Source organism: Pyxicephalus adspersus, chromosome 11 (genome assembly GCF_032062135.1).
Source record: "Pyxicephalus adspersus chromosome 11, UCB_Pads_2.0, whole genome shotgun sequence".
Classification (NCBI taxonomy): Eukaryota; Metazoa; Chordata; class Amphibia; order Anura; family Pyxicephalidae; genus Pyxicephalus; species Pyxicephalus adspersus.
Window position 1 is genome coordinate 8041955 of NC_092868.1, and position 7022 is coordinate 8048976.

The 7022-nt window shown below is 38.2% G+C and overlaps 1 long non-coding RNA gene across 1 annotated transcript; it reads right to left on the reverse strand.

Moving 5' to 3' along the window:
• On the reverse strand, nucleotides 1-6666 carry LOC140341397 (uncharacterized). Its single transcript, XR_011922869.1, has 4 exons — nucleotides 6536-6666; nucleotides 6245-6373; nucleotides 715-811; nucleotides 1-145 (listed from the first exon to the last, which is right to left on the reverse strand). It is a non-coding gene; the product is annotated as an uncharacterized lncRNA (long non-coding RNA).
• Between the last annotated feature and the right edge of the window lie 356 nt (nucleotides 6667-7022).

Here is a 7022-nt window from a genome sequence, read left to right on the forward strand (position 1 = left end):
TTTGATATTATCTATAGAAAACTTCTGTTACAAAAACTTCCATTACAACACTGGATTTTGGCATCATCAAGACAGGCCAGGAAGGTGCTCTTGTACATGTTGAATGTGGCACAGCCTTCGGACACCACTTCTATCATGCCATCATCTAAAAACAAAAGCAGATTAGGACAACAGCATTTTTCTTTTGAAATTTTTAAGCTCATATTTGCAAATTAGACCACCTTTGTATAATTTACATAAAAGTCAATTTAAATGGGTTTAGTGTGGTCATATAGGAGTAAGCTAGACTAAGGAGAAATTCACCACCTTGCCAAAAAAGGCCCCAAGCCTGTGGGTCAGGTCAAAGTTTAAAAATGGTATGTGCCCCAAAAAATTAGGTCATCTTACTACCTGAATATACTGAATTACCAAGTTTTTCTATCATGGATGGCGTAAACTTTGAAAGAGTGTTTCAAGAAGCATAAGATATCATTTGCAAACATGGATTGGGAGTCCAGACCTTGACCCGATTGAGAATCTTTGGGATGGTCTGGAGAAGACTTTATGCTGTGATCTTACTCTCCCATCAATAGAATGTTATTGGTCATTCTTTGATCATGTGTGCTCAACACAACTTGAAGATTAAATATGTCCAATTTTTTCAGAACCCTTTGCCAGAACCCAGAGCTGTAACACTCGCATCTTGAAAATCTTCACCCTAATCCCTTTTTGTACCTTTGTTTAGTTCTGTGGCCTCTATGCAGTTGGTAAGGGGTCCGTAGCATGATTTGGTTGTGATGTCTTCTGGATTTCATCCTTCACTATCTAGAATCTGGGGATAGAAGATATCAAATTTAACCAAGCATAGGCCCTCTAAAAATGTGTTGCTGAACTTTGAAACAGACCCAAAGAAAACCTTTAGGAAACCTAATGCACATGATTAGCTTTTGTTAGGGTAAAAAGTTTTTTTTTTGGTTTGCTGTCAGTAGGAACAAAGAAATAAACGTAGTCGCAAAGGATAAATATCAGCAATAACTTAAATAAATAGGTCTCTTGCTAACAGGTAATCAACTATCTGATATTATTTATTGCATGTACATCAATAATAATAGTATAAGTCTTAAAAGGATAATTTAATATTTACTAAATTATTTTCTTTTTTTGTGGTTGTTTTTACTATCCCAACACGTTTCGCAGTTTTGCTTTTTCAGGTGATGTAGGAAAATTAAAAGTCAGACAGCTCATGGGTCATGCCCGAGGGAAAGATTAGATGCACTTAAGTCAGATAATGAGAGTTGCCCATTTCCAATGAATTTTAAAAGAACCCAGAGTTCCAAGAAGGGATAAAACAGGGGGACTTCAGCTCATCAGCAAGTTAAAAATATTTTTACCAAACTCAGTAAACTTCATTTTAGTACCCAAATACACCATGATATGTATAAGAGGCTTTGGTAGCAGAACTTACAGCAGAGTTTCAAGATTCCAGGCTCTAGTTTAAGGTATGCACTACAAACTTAACAACATCCCGGCAGTCAGGGCTGGATTTGTCACAAGAGATTTGGCATGGGGTGGCCATGTGATGACATAGCACAGAGTCAGCATGCAATCTACTATGTGCTGCCCAGAAAATCGCAATAGGCACAACAATATTCTGTTCCTAATTCGGGTCTCCATTCTGCAGTCTGCTCTATCTTTGCCTCACTGTTGGGGGCACCTCCAGATGTAATATGCCTCACCCTCTTCCCCTACACGCTTTGATGGGCCTTGGGCCCCCTGATTCATGTGCAGGATGGGGTAGAGGTTGACTAGTATATACCTATGTATTCAAAGTTCTGGAAGTTTCTTTTTGGAACTCTGATTATACTATTGTTGCTCCATGCTTGGTTTTCCTTCCTTTTTTTCATGGTTTTATATTTTTATATACTGTATTATGTTGGTTTGATATTACTTTTTTTTTGCATATATTTGGCCTCACGGATTCCCCAGGGCAGGATTAGGTTTGATTGTTCGCATCCTCCCGCCACAGACCGACACTTTCCCCCACATAGATCCACCATCTATCTTGGATGGTAGTTTGGGTTTTTTTTTATCCCATCTTAGTTTCCACCCCACATGCGGGAAGTTAGCCTGTCTCGCCTGTCTGGTGATCCCCTTCCCTTTCCTTATCCTATGTTGCCACGCACTACACATTCTCAAATTTTGAAATTTCGATCTCTCAACACCAAGGGCCTCAATAGTCCCAACAAGCCTTCCCAACTATTATATGCCCAACATAAAGCTAGCATACAAATATTAGTTTTTCAGGAGATTCATTTCCAGACTCATTTTCCCAACTTTCTGTAACCGTTACTATTCTATTTGGGTTCATAGTTCTAACCCTGATTCCAAAACAAAAGGCGTCTCTATTCAATTCCATAAATCGCTACTAGTTCAAATCATAGATACCTATTCTGACCCACTGGTCTGATCATTTCTTGGTGATGTTGTATCTCCAAATTCCGCAAGTGGGACCTAGCGAATGGACCTGGAAGTGTAATGATTCACTATTCAAAGACTCTCTATAATCATTACTTTAATTATTATCAACTAGACCCGAACCAAATATCACCATCCTCTCTATGGCAGTATATATTGGAAACGGACTAAATTCAGAGGCAATAACCTTTTTTAGAATCTTCGTTTAATGAAGAGGAGGTTAGTGCAGTGATAAAAGCAACTCCATCTGGTAAAAGCCCAGGACCCGATGGATTTACTCCTCGATTTTATAAGATACACGCTCTTTCTTTAGTTCCTTTCTTGACTAGGGTGAACTCTTCCACAAACTCTCTCTTTCCACCACAAAGCCTTGAAGCACATATTCCTAAACCAGGTGAGGACCATACTGTATGTTCTAACTATAGACCTATATCTCTAATAAATGTGGATGTTAAATTGTAACTATTTTTTTGTCCTAATATGCTCATGACACCCACACCCCTGTGTGCCTACTCTCCGTTGATGTGGAGAAAGCTTTGATAGAGTCAGTTGGCAATTCCTGTACTCATCACTAAGGCAAGTAGGCCTTGGCCCTACTATGATGGTAAGAAAATCAGCACTTTATTCCTTACCAAGGGCTTGAGTAAGGGTTAATGGTGCTCTGTCCAATTATTTTTATATTCAGAATGGAACAAGACAAGGGTGCCATCTATCCCCATTGCCCTAGGCTTTGGTAATGCAGCATCTGGCTGTTGCCTTACGCCACAATCCATGTTAGAGGGATAGGCTGGGTTACTCATATTATAAATTGTCATTATATGCGGATGATCTGCTTCTTTAAATCTTATCACCCCATATTACAATTAACTGAATTGAGAAATTCAGACTTTTGAGTAAATTTAAGGTTAATCACTCAAAATCTGAGATCCTTAATATTACGCTAGACACTAACCAAATGTCATCTCTTAGAGCAAATGCTCCTTTTAAAATATGCAAAGAGGCGAATAAATATTTAGCTATGAAGATAACCTCCAACCCCTCTAATTTGTTCTCTTATAATTACTCCCCTATTTATAGTAAACTCCAATCTGAACTTCAGAAATACTCCTCACTACCGTTGGGTTGGTTTGCAAGGGTCAATACTGTTAAAATGGAAATACTTCCAAAGGTATTGTACTTGTTCTCAATTTCCATACCAGCCAGTTATCTACGTAAATTGCATAGTCTAGTTTGCCACTTTTTGTGGTGGTCAAGATGCCCCCGACTGGTATTTCATACACTGGGCAAACCGAAGGCTAGAGGGGGGGTAGGGGTTCGCAACATTATGTTTTATTATCGGGCATCGGTCTTAGTGCGAGTGGTGGATTGGTTTCATAACAGTGATTCTAAAGAATGGGTGAGGATAGAAAACTCCCTTTTACCAATTGATCTTAAGTCCCTACCTTGGGTGGATTGTTTTGTTCAATCTCAGAATGTTCCATTGCCTAAGCTCACTCCTGACCTTTTATATGATTGGAATGTTTCTATTAAATCAGGCTCCTTATTTACAAAACCTGGTTCCATGACTCCTATTTTTGATAACCCGGCATTCCTGCCAGCTATGGGTATATCTATTTTTGTATCCTGGTTGGGTGAGGATGACCAAAATCTTAAGGATATATTGATCAATGATCAGGTTCCTCTTGGCCTCCCTGAATTTACCCAATACTGGTAAGATGCTTTCATGGTTTTCATAGAGACAGCTAACATTCTTTGTTTCTACTTTTACTGATATGTCTTTAATATGTAGAGGTTTGACAGAATTTGAGACGATGCTCAGTTCCAACATACGCCCTATCCATGTAATCTCAGTATTATATGGCCTGCTAATTGGGGACTCTAGCTGTGCCTAGAGTCCCCAATTAGCAGGCCATATAATGGGAGACTTGGGAGGGTTGATAACTGAAGAGGATTGGGAGAAATCGTTTGTACTTATGCACATAAACTTGCACTGATGTGTAAAACCCAAGAAACAAACTATAAAGTCTTATCTAGATGGTACTGCTGTCCGGTGGATTTATGTCGTATCTCCGTTCAACAGTCTGATAGATGTTGGCGCTGCCAAGAGGAACACTACTCCATATCTGGTGGGAATGCCCACTCATATTTCAGTTTTGGGATTCTGTAATTCACTTATTTATTAGGTGTACTGGGTCCTTGGTCCCAAATATTTCCAAAGAAACACTTCTTTCAATGAACCCGGGAGCTCTTAAACTTATTAGGAAAGGCCTCCTACCCATTTTCCACGGCTGCTAGGGCCTTGATCCTGCGATCTTGTAAACAAGGGTTCCTTCTATAAGAGATTGGGTTTTAGAATTTGAGAAAATATGTCATATGGAAATGCTAGTGGCAGAGGATAATGACCGCACAGAACAATGTAGGTTGACATGGTCGGTTAAGGAATCCCCTCAGATTCAACTACATTTATGCTAAGATATGTTGGTCATACAATTCTTGGTCCTGATGTTGAGAGCTGTCACCTAAACACTTTCTCTATCCCCTTTAGACTACTTTCCACATGTACCCACTTTCTCCCCCCCCCCCCCCCCTCCCCTTCGATCTAGGGTTCTGTTTGTTGATTGTTGTATTTCTGCTTACGATTGTCAATACTTATTAATGAGTTGGCAATACCCTTTGCTATTGTTATATTCATGGCTAGGTGTGTTTATATTATTCTTGTTTTCTTTTTTTTTCTCTTTATTAATTTTGAGGGGCAAAATGTACTATAGGCACCAGGTTCTTGGCCTGTAATTAATTTTATCTCAAATGTTTGTTGGATCCTGATGTTATATTGTAAATTATGTTTTTTTTAGATACGATTGTTACATATATTTTTGAAATATGTGGAAAATTTTATAAAAACTAATAAAGATACATTGAAAACAAAAATAAAAGATTCCTGCAGTCTTTTGTGGTAATATACATCATTATAAATGTCATCCCAAGGCACTAAGGCATCATGCCTGCAATGCTAAAACCCATTTTTAATTTTCAGTAGATATGTGTTATAACCTATTCTAGTAACAGCTGTTTGAACTGTAAATCTCATTTTAGAGAAATTACCTTTTACTTCATGACACATTTACAAGACAGAAAGTAAAGGAAAACCTCTCCAATAAAGGCATATGGAAGAAAAAACAATGATTGTAGGTGGCCCAGTTTACATGTGGTGCCATTACAGCACCAGCTCTATGGGCCTTATTTCCTATGTTTTACTTCCAGTAAAGATATTGTTTAATTTAAGTGTTAGGTAATTATTTTCTTAATGTGGGACAGATCCCATGGTGCATTCGCCAGCATCAAAGGCTAGATAGGTAGGGGGTAGAACAATCTATCTGGCCTAGGGGAGAAAAAAAAACAGAAATCCAGCCCTGCCTGCAGTGCCTCGTTATTTGATCAATGCAGAGGCATCGGTCATGTGGTCTATGACACACAGGTCAACCGGATGAAAAATTCCTGTTCAGGTAGAGATGTCCAATAATGACTCTTCCTAAATGTTTTTTTCCCCAAGATCATAAGCACTGGCCAAATGACAAGGTTATGGTTTTACCTAACAATAAAAATAGGCTTTTTCAGGTGAACATTGAAATTTGAAAATGTTATTTTTTAATGCTAAATAGAAACTGTGTTCTTTAATTATGGGGGTGGATGTCAAAGCCACCACGCCACCTATGACTTAATTTATGAGCATCCAGATAGCTACAATCTATATTCAAAATACTTTATTAATATTCAATGAAAGTCGGCTTACCCACATCGTTGTTACAAAATCTTTTGTTGCAATATCGGGCAGACACAGAGGATGTCTCAGTAAAGAAAGTGCAGCTTGTAGAATACGTGCAGGCATGGCATTACTTCACTATGACATCAGATATATCACCTGCAGGTACATATATAAGAAGAGTACAGATCACCTCTACCAATGATGTGCATATTGTAAGCTCCAACTGTTTCCATCATGCAGTGCTGGAGGTGTACCACTAACTAGAACAGTTGAATGAAACAAAGCAAAATCATAGAGAGAAGCATTGATGCTACTTACCCTCAAAAAGGACATTTCTCATTCCAAAGGTTGGCTTGATCTTCAGGCTCCTGCTGGAGCTACAGTGCATTTAACACTCCTGCAGAATGCAAAGTCCTGTCTCAAGTGCCATGGCAAGGTTGTTGGTAAGAAAGGCGGGCCTGGGAAAGGTTCTGCAAAATTGTAAATGAATGAATGACTGCCTATTAGCATTAAAGGAACATGATGAACAATGATTTGCGTCAATTTTATTGGACACCAGAGAAGACTTCAGACTAATATTATATATATATATATATATATATATATATATATATAAACAAAATATTCCATGATGAGTTTTGTAAAAAGCAATACAGAAACTGCTCCCTTTTAGATAATCTGTCTTTATTTTAAGCTTCATAATAAACTGACTGAAGGTGGACACAGATTGAGAATATGGAGGAACTTTTTACAGAATGAATCACTATGAATATCAGTTACTAAACTCTATGAACAAAAGGCTTTT